Source organism: Dicentrarchus labrax, unplaced genomic scaffold (genome assembly GCF_905237075.1).
Source record: "Dicentrarchus labrax unplaced genomic scaffold, dlabrax2021, whole genome shotgun sequence".
NCBI classification, from domain to species: domain Eukaryota; kingdom Metazoa; phylum Chordata; class Actinopteri; family Moronidae; genus Dicentrarchus; species Dicentrarchus labrax.
Window position 1 is genome coordinate 9827835 of NW_026136710.1, and position 12752 is coordinate 9840586.

Sequence of the window (12752 nt, forward strand, 5' to 3'; positions counted from 1 at the left end):
TCATCTCGTAAACAGTAGTCTCTGGTATCAAAGTTACAATACCGCGCTACTTGCACCTTTACTAATGTGAAAAAAACAATATTAGAAATTTTGAAAATTGCCTGTCAGGAAAAAGTAAACATAGTTTACTGTCACCAAACTGCGTAATTTAGTCATACAAACATCTTACTTTCACTTCCACCAGAGACAGATAGTGTAATGTGTAAAAGAAATAAATGAAACAAAACAAATACGAAAAACTGCATCCAAATTAGTTTACGTTGGCATTAATTGTAAGGCATCAGTATACAATTAAACTAGCTCTAATGCACAAACTCACAAAGCTTATATAGAAGAGTATTTGTGATGCGAGCAGGAGCTGATGGATTGTAAAACATGCATTTACATACATTACATGTGACTGAATGGTATTCTGTGATTCTAAACACGTACTTCCTGTATGCATATTCATCACATGTCAGGGTCATATGAGAATGGTTTTAAACGGTAAAAAATTTACATTTTAGTGACTAGCTGAAAATAAGTTCACCATGAACATTAACAAACTAAAATAGGGCACATAGATTGATTTAAGTATTTGAGCAAATTGCCTCTCTTATTTTTTTTCTGCTGAAGACAGAACAGTTTCTGTTCTGTTTCGGCCATCAGATGACTGATTAAAAAAAAAGAAAAGAAAATGGGTTTTTTGAGCTGTGCGAGCCTACTGCCTGCAACTGCTTGCCAGTTGTGGTCATTTTCATGCTCATTCAACCAGGGAAACTGGGGAGAGGGGGCTAGGGTAAGCAATTGTAAAAAACTAAAACATAAATAACATTAAGAAAGCCCAAATAGGCCAGAGATTTGGAATAGCCCTCCCTTGTGAGCATGTTCCAGTAATTAGCCCAACTGTTCATTCATGTCTCAGGTGAAGAGGGAGGCGGTATTAGTTTGGAATAAGGCTGTGTTTTAAAATGCATGTAACACATACATCCATGTACATCCAGAGTTATAAACGTAATCATTTAAGTAAGTTGAATTTAATTTAACACTTGCTAAAATAAAAGCACTTAAGGTAGTTTTATTTCAAGGAAAACAAAATATTAAAATGTAGAATGGCCACAAAAACTTGCCCCACATAGTGTCAAATAGTGAATCAGTCCTATACCAAACATGCAGCAATGAGCATTATAATTCCATGTGTATACCTGTAAAACAAATAAATAATACTGCCCAGAGGGCCAGGACAACATCCCTTGTCTGCTATGACCTTGTTCATATGCACCTAGTTTGCAAGGCAATACATATGCCACAACTGAGTTTGTACAGTTGGAGCGACCCTGAGTTTGCAGCACTGCTTCTGGGATGTTTTGTTTTGTGAAGATGTCAATTTGATTAACAAGTCTACAGTTCAGCAGTAGGGATGGCTTGCTTCTATTATGCTTCCAGTATAGTTTTAGGGACCCTGATAACCCAGAACGCCTGCATGTTGATTACTGACTGTGAAATGCATCAGTGTATTTCTAGCAGTATTCCACCTATGTATGTTCACCTATAAGTCAATATGCAGCATACATACATACAAAATGCATACGTTTCTAACTATGTAGTGACAAAAACAAAATACTCTCTATGCAAATGTGATTCTCTTCAATTATTATCTCTTAACATGCACTTCTCCTATAAGGAAACCATACAGTGCTCTAGATATATGAGTTGAAAACATACCAAGTAATTAACTCCACTATACCTTACACACAATAACACAAAATTTAGCGATGGACAGTAAGACCGCTGTGCAGTCAATTGAAAATGTTTCTATTTTAAAACAAGTAGTTAGGAGAGAATACATAAAAGCGCACACGTTTGAAGCCTCAGCTTTATGTTTATATGGAAATAGAGTCAGAAAACCTCAGCCAACAAAGCTGCAGGAAGAATTGTGTTACATGCCACATTTTACCTACATTGACTGAGTTAGCTGGTGTTCATTTCAAGCCTAGGTGATCATAATTACTTATACTTTCTGGTTTTCCATGGGTCTGCAATCACACAATTCTTAGCAGAAAGCAGATTGCAGATGTGAAAATGGCGACACCACGGAAATTGGAATGTCACACGTTTCACCTCCTGTAAATAGATGAAAACCATCTGAACTTTAATACTAAAGTCAGACTGATAAATTTTGTCCCTGGAGCCCCATTTGAAAAGACATGTACTGTTAAGTATGACAATAGGACAATGTCTCATTGTTTTAGGGGACCCCTAGAGATACCCCTTGTGGGTTCCTATACATCACAAGTTGTGAACCACTGTCTTTGAGATGAATCCGGCAAAATCGCAAATGGGATTTGTACGTCAGCAAAGATATAGACAATACATGGTTTGAGAAGGGATAAGAGGGGATGCCACTCCCTTGTTAGCAAAATGACCAAAATACATCCTTGTTAACCTGTCAACCCCCCTTTCCACCCATTCGTAGCAGAGAGAGTGCAGGGGCAGAGGGGTTGTTTAGTTTAGCCTTTCCACTGGGCATTCCCCTGATAAAAATTAACAAATCACAGGGGCGCCCTGTGGCTGGTTAAACATATGTTTGATATAATTTGATTACATACTAATATGTGAATATAATAATAGTAATAATACAGTCTCATCTAAGCTAAAGATTCATTAATGTAATGTTAATGGGTTAATGTGTAAAATATTAAAAATAATGCACAATCAGCACTAGGGGTGTTACAAAATACAGACAAATATATGTGCACATCAAACTATTTGGTTATTGTAGGCATTCTAACCTAGCTGTTAGTTTTTGCAGTGAAGATCAGCAAGAGTGTAGGCATCCTGGAGGCATATTGGACACACATGGACTACAGAGATCCATGAAAACTAATTTAAACTTATCTCTCCTCTCTACATCACCAAACATCCTCAGGACTGCCCACTGCTGCCAATCCTCTTTCCATGTCTTCATCCCGGGTTACTGGGATGCAACAACTCCAAGCCTGATGCCCTTCTTGTCAGTGGGTCTGGCAAAGTAGCACTGATTAAAATGCATTTTTAATTGCAATGACCACAGGATGTCAAAGAACAGAACCATTGCTTAAATGTTCTAACTTTATTTGATGGTGATGGAACAGGAAATAAGTTACTGTGATTTGCTTAGCTGCTAAAATGTATAAGAAAGTGCAGTATGAGTTGAGCAAACCTTTTGTTTGTGGGCTTGTATGTACTTGTGCTGGTCACTGAAACTGTGCAGTTAAAACAGGGCCTGCAAATTACTTATACATTACATGTTGACTTTATCAGCATTCTAATAGTATCGTAGCCTCATTGAAATATATATATATTATTTTACCATTTATATACTGTATAATATGAAATACACTTTATAGTGTCATTTTTTTTAACTATCCTTTTTCCCCCCAATTACTTAAAGGAACTGTGTGAAAAATTTAGTGACATCTATTGGTGTAGCTGCAGATTGCAACTCCATCGCCCTCCCATTCAAAGCGTTTAGGAGAAGCGATGGTGGCAGTATTTGGTTTGTCCATTCTGGGCTATTGTAGAAAATGGCGGCTTAACGTGGCTGCTTCCGTGGAAGAGAACCTGCTCCCTCTGTAGATAAAAATGGCTCATTCTAAGGTAACAAAAGCACAACCATTTTTAAGTGATTAAACAGAAATGAAAACATACCTATACTATATTCCATTTCTGCCAGTAGATCCTCCTAAATGTTACACATTGCACATTTAATTTGTTTTCATCTGTTTAGCATTATACAACAAGTTGCTGATGGTAGAATTATGCATTTCTATTTCTTGTGAAAGATTTATTGGCTTTGTCTTGGTATAGTCTTGGAATAGCGTTGACATTTTTGAAAGTCCAAAACAGCTGCTGCCATGCACCTGTGCCTGCACACCTGCACAAAAACCTCCAATCCAACTCTCCCATACACCCACAAATGCTCCACCTCCCTGTCTTCATTCAAGGTGCACCTCCCTATCTTTTTGTTGTTGTGAGTGACAAGTGGATTAAGGGGCTCTGGCAGATGAGACTCCAGGTAGCAGGAAGTCAACCATGACAAAATTAAGCAGACCTGACAGTGGCTGCTGAGTCAGTTTTTCAGGAAGGGAAGGCAGGAGGTGTTGAGAGGAAGGAGTATCCATACAGCACACATACACACACAGACACACACATACACAGAGGTGGACAGAGAAGTTACTGCAAAGCTGAGTGGACTGCAGGTCTGTTGATCAAGACTGATGGACCTGTAGCATATGTCAAGAGGTGAGGCTTTGTCCGTGTGTGGAAAAGGGCTAAGACTGGATTGATGATTGAGTGAGTTTGTGAGTTGGTTAATGGGAATGCAGGCATGCAAGATAGCTTGTCTTTCACCTATTAGGTATTGCATCCTCTGAGAGTTAGTAATGACTTGTTTGAAACTCACAATGGATGCCTGTTGCTCTTCTAACAGGATAAAATAGGAGCTTAATAGACTTGCTCTATCAAGTGAAACAAACACGGCTGTGTACACACAGGGCATAAAGTAAGTAGTGTACAGTGGGAAGGGCTGGACACCTTTTTTGTGGTTGTATAGTGCAACAGTAGGAAAGTGGTGTGATTAAGAATACATAACTATACTGATATGTTGATAATGTCTCACTTTACATCAAGTTCAAGTATCAGAATTTAGTTCATTCAGTTCAGTAGCTATATATTGTGATTACAAGATGCATATGTCTACATAAATGTATATTTAAATAAATAAATTAATTGACACAAAACTAAATAAGGAGTCAACATTAGCAGCTCTAATCACAATCCGTCATGGACATTGGTAACTATATTACATGTTTTTATTCACATATACACCAAAGGCTCAGTGTGCACTCAACACAATTTCAGGGTGCAAATACATACACATCCATATACATTGGTACAATACACTTTTTTGCAATGGCACTAATGGCACCAGAGTAATGTGGAAAAAAGGGTAAAGGGTATTCAGGAATATATTATCAGAGGATAGAGTTGGTGCAGCGTTCAGTAATGGCCAATCACATGAATTATCTCAGCAGACAGTTTTCTAATAGGCTGGGAGTAGGGCACCTTCTCTCCAAACTTAACTCTCCTGTCCTCTACGCTGTAATATGCATTGCAAAAAATGTGAGAGCCGTATGCGTGTATGTAACTGTCTTGTTGTGAATGAATTAAGACACATGGGGCTAAAACATGGATATATTGTCTACATGTCTTCAGATAACTTTAGATTAAAATAGCAGTAGAGCATAAAAAAAAAAAAAAATCATAACTGTCAGATAACATCACCAAAAATCATCTAAGGCTGCACTTGCGTTCTCGCATCTCTTGACTATAAATAAAGGCAGCATAAATTGCAGCTCTCCAGTCACGTCGCCAGCAGACAGACAGTGATCAGAATGTGCAGAGAAAGCAAAGTCCAGCAGAAGGCATGGATCTATAAACACAGAGAACAAGGGCTTTGCTCCTCCAATATTGATTCAGTATGACTGTGAGACCTGCTTTGGAGTGCAAACTTACAATCAGGAGAAAAAACACGTGTCAATACAGCAGAAATGTTTTAGATATTTCCTGTCTGTAAGTAAGCTGGTTGAAAGTCAGGTCCATTTTGTTCCACTGGCAACTGTAGGCTTCTGAAGGATTCATCATTTCATTAATTCATTCATGATTAGCCCATTTACCAGCTGTTGAACATTTTTATTAATTCAGCCAGTAATAATAATAAGACGATTCTTGAGCTTCAAATAATATTAATATAGCAATATGTATTAATTACAATATTAATGACACCATGCCAATATTCTGCTTTTTTTTTACTTGATCCCCCAAGGGTCAGGAGAGGAGGGCCTTCTTGTATTCAGTATTTCTTTATGCCCAGAAATTAATAAGCTAATGTATGCAGATGGCTTAATGCAAAACTACTGATGCAATGAATAAAAATGCTGATCATCAGATTTTTTTCTGACACTAAAAACAGCAAAATATGTATGTTCACTTCCATCAACAATAGATAATTATCAGCCTGAGGCAAACATCAGGGTAAAGTAGAAAGTATTATCAGTAAAATTAACTGAAAGTATTTATTATTATTATTATTATTATTATTATTATTATTATTATTATTATTATTATTATTATTATTATTATAAGTAGTAGTAGTAGTAGTAGGATAACTCTCTTTAATTTGAACATTAGATTAATAAACCCACCCAAATTACTGGTCAAACCTTTTGAAATGTCACTGATCAGATAAGATGTATGCTTTCAGTGATAGCATCTTACATCCCTTAGGACCTATTAGTTTGTGAAGATATATAGGATATATGACCATATACCATATATAAACCTAAAACATATTGGATTAAAAAAATACAAAACATGTTTAAATTTTATTATGAAATATTCCTGCAAATCAATTAGTTTTTATATCTTTTTACACATAATTCCTCAGAAAGTCTCCTGAGCTGTGTACAACAAGGTACAACAGGAAACAAATGCAGTCAGAAAATCTTGTCTCTGTTACCCAGGGAGCATCCATTAGCCAATAAAAAACAAAAAAACAAAACAAAAAAATGAATAAAATCCAAGAAAACTAACATTTTAAAGTAGTTTCAAAATGCATTAACCACAAATGTATTTGATTTTGACAAGAAATGAGGCTGCATATTGTGCAGATGTCAGGGACAAGCTGGTGGATGCCCCCTCCCTTCAACAAAATGTCCCAAATGGTTCGCCGCCAACTTTTCTTTGGCTCTTGGCCTGATATCACAGAACTGTTTCCCATGATGGATAGCAGTTATACTAGAACCAAAACAACGTAGTAACCAAATCTGTTGTACTCCTTTGAGGAAATGTAACATCAGCATTGGTTGCTTATATAAGATGTGGTAAATTCAGTATGGTAAATCTGAAACCAAAAATCTGTCACCCCACATCAAAGGATTTGAAGTCCAACTGAAATGCCATTTAGTCATCCATTTTTTTTGTAGTCAAAAATAATGTCAATGTGCTTTTGAAATGCATTCTTAATAGTGTTTTATTATTAAAAGGAAGAAAAAAAGGGAAAATATCAGAGCTGTTCCTTTTTGTCTCAGCAGGCTGGAGGGGCGTGTCTGCGTCTGTCTTGGCTGTCAGCTGGCAGGCTGCCAGAGTACTAATGTTACACTTTAAAGAGAGAAAAAGCAAACTAACTTGTGCTGTAGCCTGCACGTCATGGGCAGACAGTGTGTTGTCAGTAGTATTGAAGATGAACTCCCACACCAGAATTGAACCCGAGTGACATTTGCAGGTATGTTTATATGCTGTTTAATGTGCTGTAATTGAGCAGCTATTTAGCTATCTAGCCTGCAAACTGATGGTAGCAGTGCACCTTCCCCCAGTTTGTTTTGTTGTTCATTTGACAAGCCAAGGTGCAGGACAACATGTGTGTCCATGTTTGGAGACTTGAGCAGGAAAGCTGATGTGGTTGTTGTTTAAAGTCCTTGGACAGGTTGCTGTCTGGCTCAGTGTGACTTGATAGACCACTGATGTTACTACTTTATGCAAGATTTGATTGGGTGTATAAGGTCCCTATCTACGTAGACAAAGGATTCCGTTGAATCAATGCCAAAATAGGGAGCGCCATCACAAAACCAAAAAACATAAAGTATACATTTTTCTCTTTTGGTTTCCAATTTGTTTTCTCAAAAGTGGACACAGGAGATTAAATTATTAACAGAGCAGATGTATATGTGGTAGAAGACTAAAACAAAGAAAAACATGTAAATAATTGTGTATCTGGAGTATAACAAAACAGAATTTATGCAGTGTATATTTTTTTCAAGCATTATTTGATTAACTGTGTCATTATCAGACTACTAATGAGGCGGCAGAACAGTACGTGAACATCAGGGTAGCCAGCAGGAAATATAACAATCAGTCTTTGATGACATCAGACATCTGTGCAGGCACTAATGCAAAGCTTTCTCATTATAACCTCAGTCGTCTTTTCATCAGCGAGAAATACAAACAATTGTTTGATTGTTATTGGACTCCTACAGGTCGCACATGCTGTGCAAGCGGCAACGGTTTGAATACTGAGAACACATTATAGTGTGCTATTAAGGTTACATGTAAAATTAGTCCCTAAGTAGCACTTATTTTATTGTTGAAATAACATGAAATATAAAATCGACTTAGTAATAACCGGAGTATCAAACATTAGATGCTCTAAACAGCAAAGAGTAGCTTTCTCTAAGTATGTGTGTCCTTTGTGCAGACTATATGCAATTGCTTGCTCCTAAATGTGTGGACTGATAGACTACGTGCATAGTGGCTGGCTGAATTTATCAAACCTTTCATCCTCGATACCCTGTTCTGTCTCCCTGAGCCTTTGCACTGCTTAAGAGGTCTTAGCTACATGTGAACGTTAATCAAAACCAAGACATTTCCCCACTGTGCTGCTGGCGCCCTCAGCAGAATCTTAGCCTTGTTATTTACCTGAGACCCACCTATCCAGAAATACATCTGCTAAAACAAAATGCTTTTTTCTCTTTCTTCCCCTTGTGCATTGAAAAATACACCTAAACCACAGCTGCGTAATGAAGACCACATAAAAGTTTAAACAAAAGTAAAGAACAAATGTATTTGCATACTTTTTATTCCCTTGTGTGAAATATGCACAGTGAAGCTCTGACAGCATGCAATCATACATGCATGCAGTCAGACAACCAAACAAACAAGCACACATTAGACCCACAGCACTGAACAAGATGGCCTGGGGTTATAATGCAATGGGATCATACAGTATGGGGGATTACTGCTGTACATCATTTATCTCCATGAATATATTGCAGTTGTTTAATTACAAAGAAAAAAAGTCACAGCATCAAATCAACATAGAGGTATTATCCATTTGTACTAATTCATACATCATATTCCAGTTATTTCTTGTGACAAAATCTGTATTCATCATAATTTTCACTTCTTTCCCAACTACACTTTACCACTGGGTTGCATAGCTCTGATGCCTTTCCCCCCTAAATAATCATTTAGCAGAAAAATAATTCATTTAATAATTGGGACATGGCTATATTTCGCAACATATATTATACTTCAATGGGGTTCTAAAACAAACAAAATATATATAAATAAAGTCAATACAAAGATAGTCCTCTTCCCACTGTGAGCAATATCATACCTTGCTGATAGAAATAAACGACATGTGGTTGTTTGTCTTCGTGTGACTGAATCTGATTGCTGCAAGCTATGACTCCAGTAGAGAGGGAGTATCATTTTAAGAAGGAAAATAAGATACCCAATGGAGTGTTTTAATGGAAAGAAAATGTCAGTTTTACGAGTAAGTGTCTTCCTGTGGAAAAGTGTGATTATGCAGGAAGAAGTGAGATTAGGTATTGACTGTGTGCGTACGTGCTTGCCTGCTATCGTGACTGTGTGTGCACGTGGCCCCGTCTGACTATGGCGTGTGTACTGTATTCATTCATGCATTTAATGTGCAAGTATGCATTCCTGCTGGGGAGTGTGCTTACTGCATCCCTCACAAGGTCACCTATCCATACAGTTACTCTGGACTGATTTACACCAGCGTTCAATATGCATATTTACCGATGATGCTGCAGTGCTATGGGTGGTGGCAGTGTAGCAGCCGCAGCCATCCTATCCCATTTTTCATGTCACAGTCCAGTCATGTGAGCCTCATGTGAGGTAAGGGAAAATTTAACATGTGTACAATATGACCCAGATTTTTGTTGACTGCGGTAGCCAAGTTTTAAGCAGTTTACATCTAATTTGCATTCGCCACAAGCAAGCATGACATATTTTGTATGCAGTGTTGCTTGAGTTATGCACTTGAGGGTGCCACAGTTATAATTAGAAATGCCCCAAAGTTAATCATTTTCTCAGTATCATTTAAAACAAATGAGTTAAAAAATGGGGTGTATGGACATCTTTTGTATTTTTCAAAGAATGCAAATATTCATACAAGGAATGCAAAACACGTACCAGATAAATTACATATACAATTAGGATGAAGAACAAATCCTTAATGTGACTTTCAGTAACACTGTAGCCACATGTTATATGATATGAACAAGGCAGAAAAAATGTCCTCAGAGATCTTCTACCAGGCTTGGAGAATTACTGAGGAGCACGTCTCTTCATTTCTACGTATCCAGAAATAGCAAGTCATTAAGAGGATGGCAGGTGATGGGCATATTAGGAAGGCTCAGCAGAGGCGATGTGTAATGAAGACAGTTCAACCTTACAACATTCTTCTCTGTCCCACTCACCCATCTTATTTCCTTCATCCCTTGTTTTCCTAACAGTATCTCACATAGCTTCAAACCAACTTCTTATTCTCCTCTGTCTTTTAAGTTGAAATGCAACCTAGGGACAAAATATAATTTGAGGTTTGGTATCTGAGAAATATACGATGCTCAGTACGGTTTGAAAAACAGAAGTGAGAACACGCTGTTCCCACGGCACGTTATAGGAATTATAGAAATAATGAGAGTTCCATATGCTGTGATAATTTTAATGAACTTGGTTTTATTGCACAACTGAAACAGTCGATACACATCCAAGCATGCATATAATTTCTCCTTCTCTATTGTCACATGGCTGCAATGCCAGGCTAATACTGACTGATTCCATAGAGATTGAGAGCCTTTTGATTTTATTCCATACAGTGAGATTATTTATTTAAGATTTTAGAGTGTCTATGTTTACTGGGGATACAGATATAAGCATGTGTGCAAAACTTACATAAGATGCCCTTAAAATGATAATAGCATGTAAATGATGAAACATTTACTGATTTGAAAATTGTTAGGAAGAAATTAATAACAGACTTTTATTTGATTGAAAATGACCTACTTCTCAATCACTCTAATTATAGGCACGAGGAAGTCCTATGACATTTATCTTACAACTGATGCTCTGACAGGCGTACAATTATCCCTTATAATTAACAGGGCTCCATGATAATGTACGTCTATTTTGTAGTTCGTAAATATTCTTTGTAAGAATATTTGCATTGCTTCATGCAATAATAGCATGCATTTCCTCTGTCATGAGCTGACCTTTGCCTCCCATGTCGACTGCTGAAACTAGAACCTGTCAAACTCCATGAACCTAATGAGATTTGAATTGGTGCTTTATTAAAGGTTGGTGCATTGGAAAGGTCACCCGCAGAAGTGAATAGGCTCAAACACATGGACAGTTCTGGCATCAGTTGTAAGATAAATACAGTATACAGCACATACTTTATGTTGTTTCTGCAGGTGCCTAATTTGAGTTGGTTGACTGGGCAACTTCCAGTCAAATTGTGCCAAACATTTCAATTCTAATTGTAGAATGTATAAGGAATGGAATGAGATGTAACCAAAAACTGTAAAAGGTGCTTGAGGTCAAAATTTTTCAACACCAACGCTCACACATCCAGAACCCACATATTCGCCTACACGCACCTGATAACTGTAGCTGCATTTGATGTATGTCAACAGGATGAATTTTGCACAGACAGGAGAAACTTACTTTTCCAACAATTGGGACTTGGGGAATAGTACATTTGGGTGCCAACAGAAAATACAGAAACATAAGAAACTTCGGATCTCATGTGCATCATCTCCTATTTACTTGCTTAGATGATTTTCTTGATGACAGATGACAATTAGAGAGGATGTTCCAGAACCGTGGTTTCTGACTGTTGGCTGTGATATAGTCTTGGCCCAGTGGGACTCCACTGTTGTGTTCTGCTTAATAATCCAAATCCTCTAAGTCCCCCTCGGCCCACTTCAGTCCTTTGATTGCTCCTTGTATTTTTATTACGTTATACTCCATTTTCATAATCTGGTGCACAGCACTCATGGTGTGTACTGGAGAGAAAGAAAAGACAGAGCCTAACAAGTGCTGCATACAGCTCTCCTAAAGTCATTCAGATTACAAGGGTCAGTCTCTAATCCATAAAGCTGGGTATGTGTGCTCCTAAATTGGAATAATAATTCTTTGAGAAAAATTACAGTGTGATAAACTGGCTGTGGCAAGCTGTGTGCTTATGTTTATGCACATATGTCCGTGTGTGTGTGTGTGTGTGTGTGTGTGTGTGTGTGTGTGTGTGTGTGTGTGTGTGTGTGTGTGTGTGTGATTAGTGTGTAGCTACTAATGTAAATGTGCCTGAGCTAGCTTGTGCATCAGTTTACATTGCCACCTGGGAACATGTCCGTTGGTGACAGAGGACAGATATTCACTTTGCTTAGTCACCATGGATCATGCAACACAACCTTTTGAAGGAAGTAATTCATTCGGCGATAAGCACAACAAAAAGGGAGGAAAAAGAGCACTGTCAGCAGCCATCAAGATGCCAGAGTGTGATAGGCAAGTCTAGCTCCGTAATCAATCTGCACATGCACTTTAAGCAAGGCCATGAAATGCATTTTAAAGTCCATTGCTTGGGTGGAAGGAAATAAAGAAGGGACATTTTGGACCACTTAGATGAAAAATACAATGAGATGATCATTAATGTCTCATAAACACCTTTAACAGTCACAGGAAATAAATCCCAGTTTTACTAAAGACACAAAAAACGTGTTTGGAGTAAAATTGGACTGAAGCCTCCATAGTTTAAGGTCAGTGAACATTATTGTTTAATAGCAACAAAAGATTGGCTTTCAGTTTTCAACACCCAGGTGGAATTAGTAAAGTTTGTGCTAACCAAAGAGCACCAAAGTGCATTGGAGTCA

At 37.6% G+C, this 12752-nt stretch overlaps 1 protein-coding gene across 1 annotated transcript in view; it reads left to right on the plus strand.

Moving 5' to 3' along the window:
- brinp1 (bone morphogenetic protein/retinoic acid inducible neural-specific 1) overlaps nt 1-12752 on the plus strand; it is a 111136-nt gene that overhangs the window by 65900 nt on the left and 32484 nt on the right. The window lies entirely within an intron of this gene.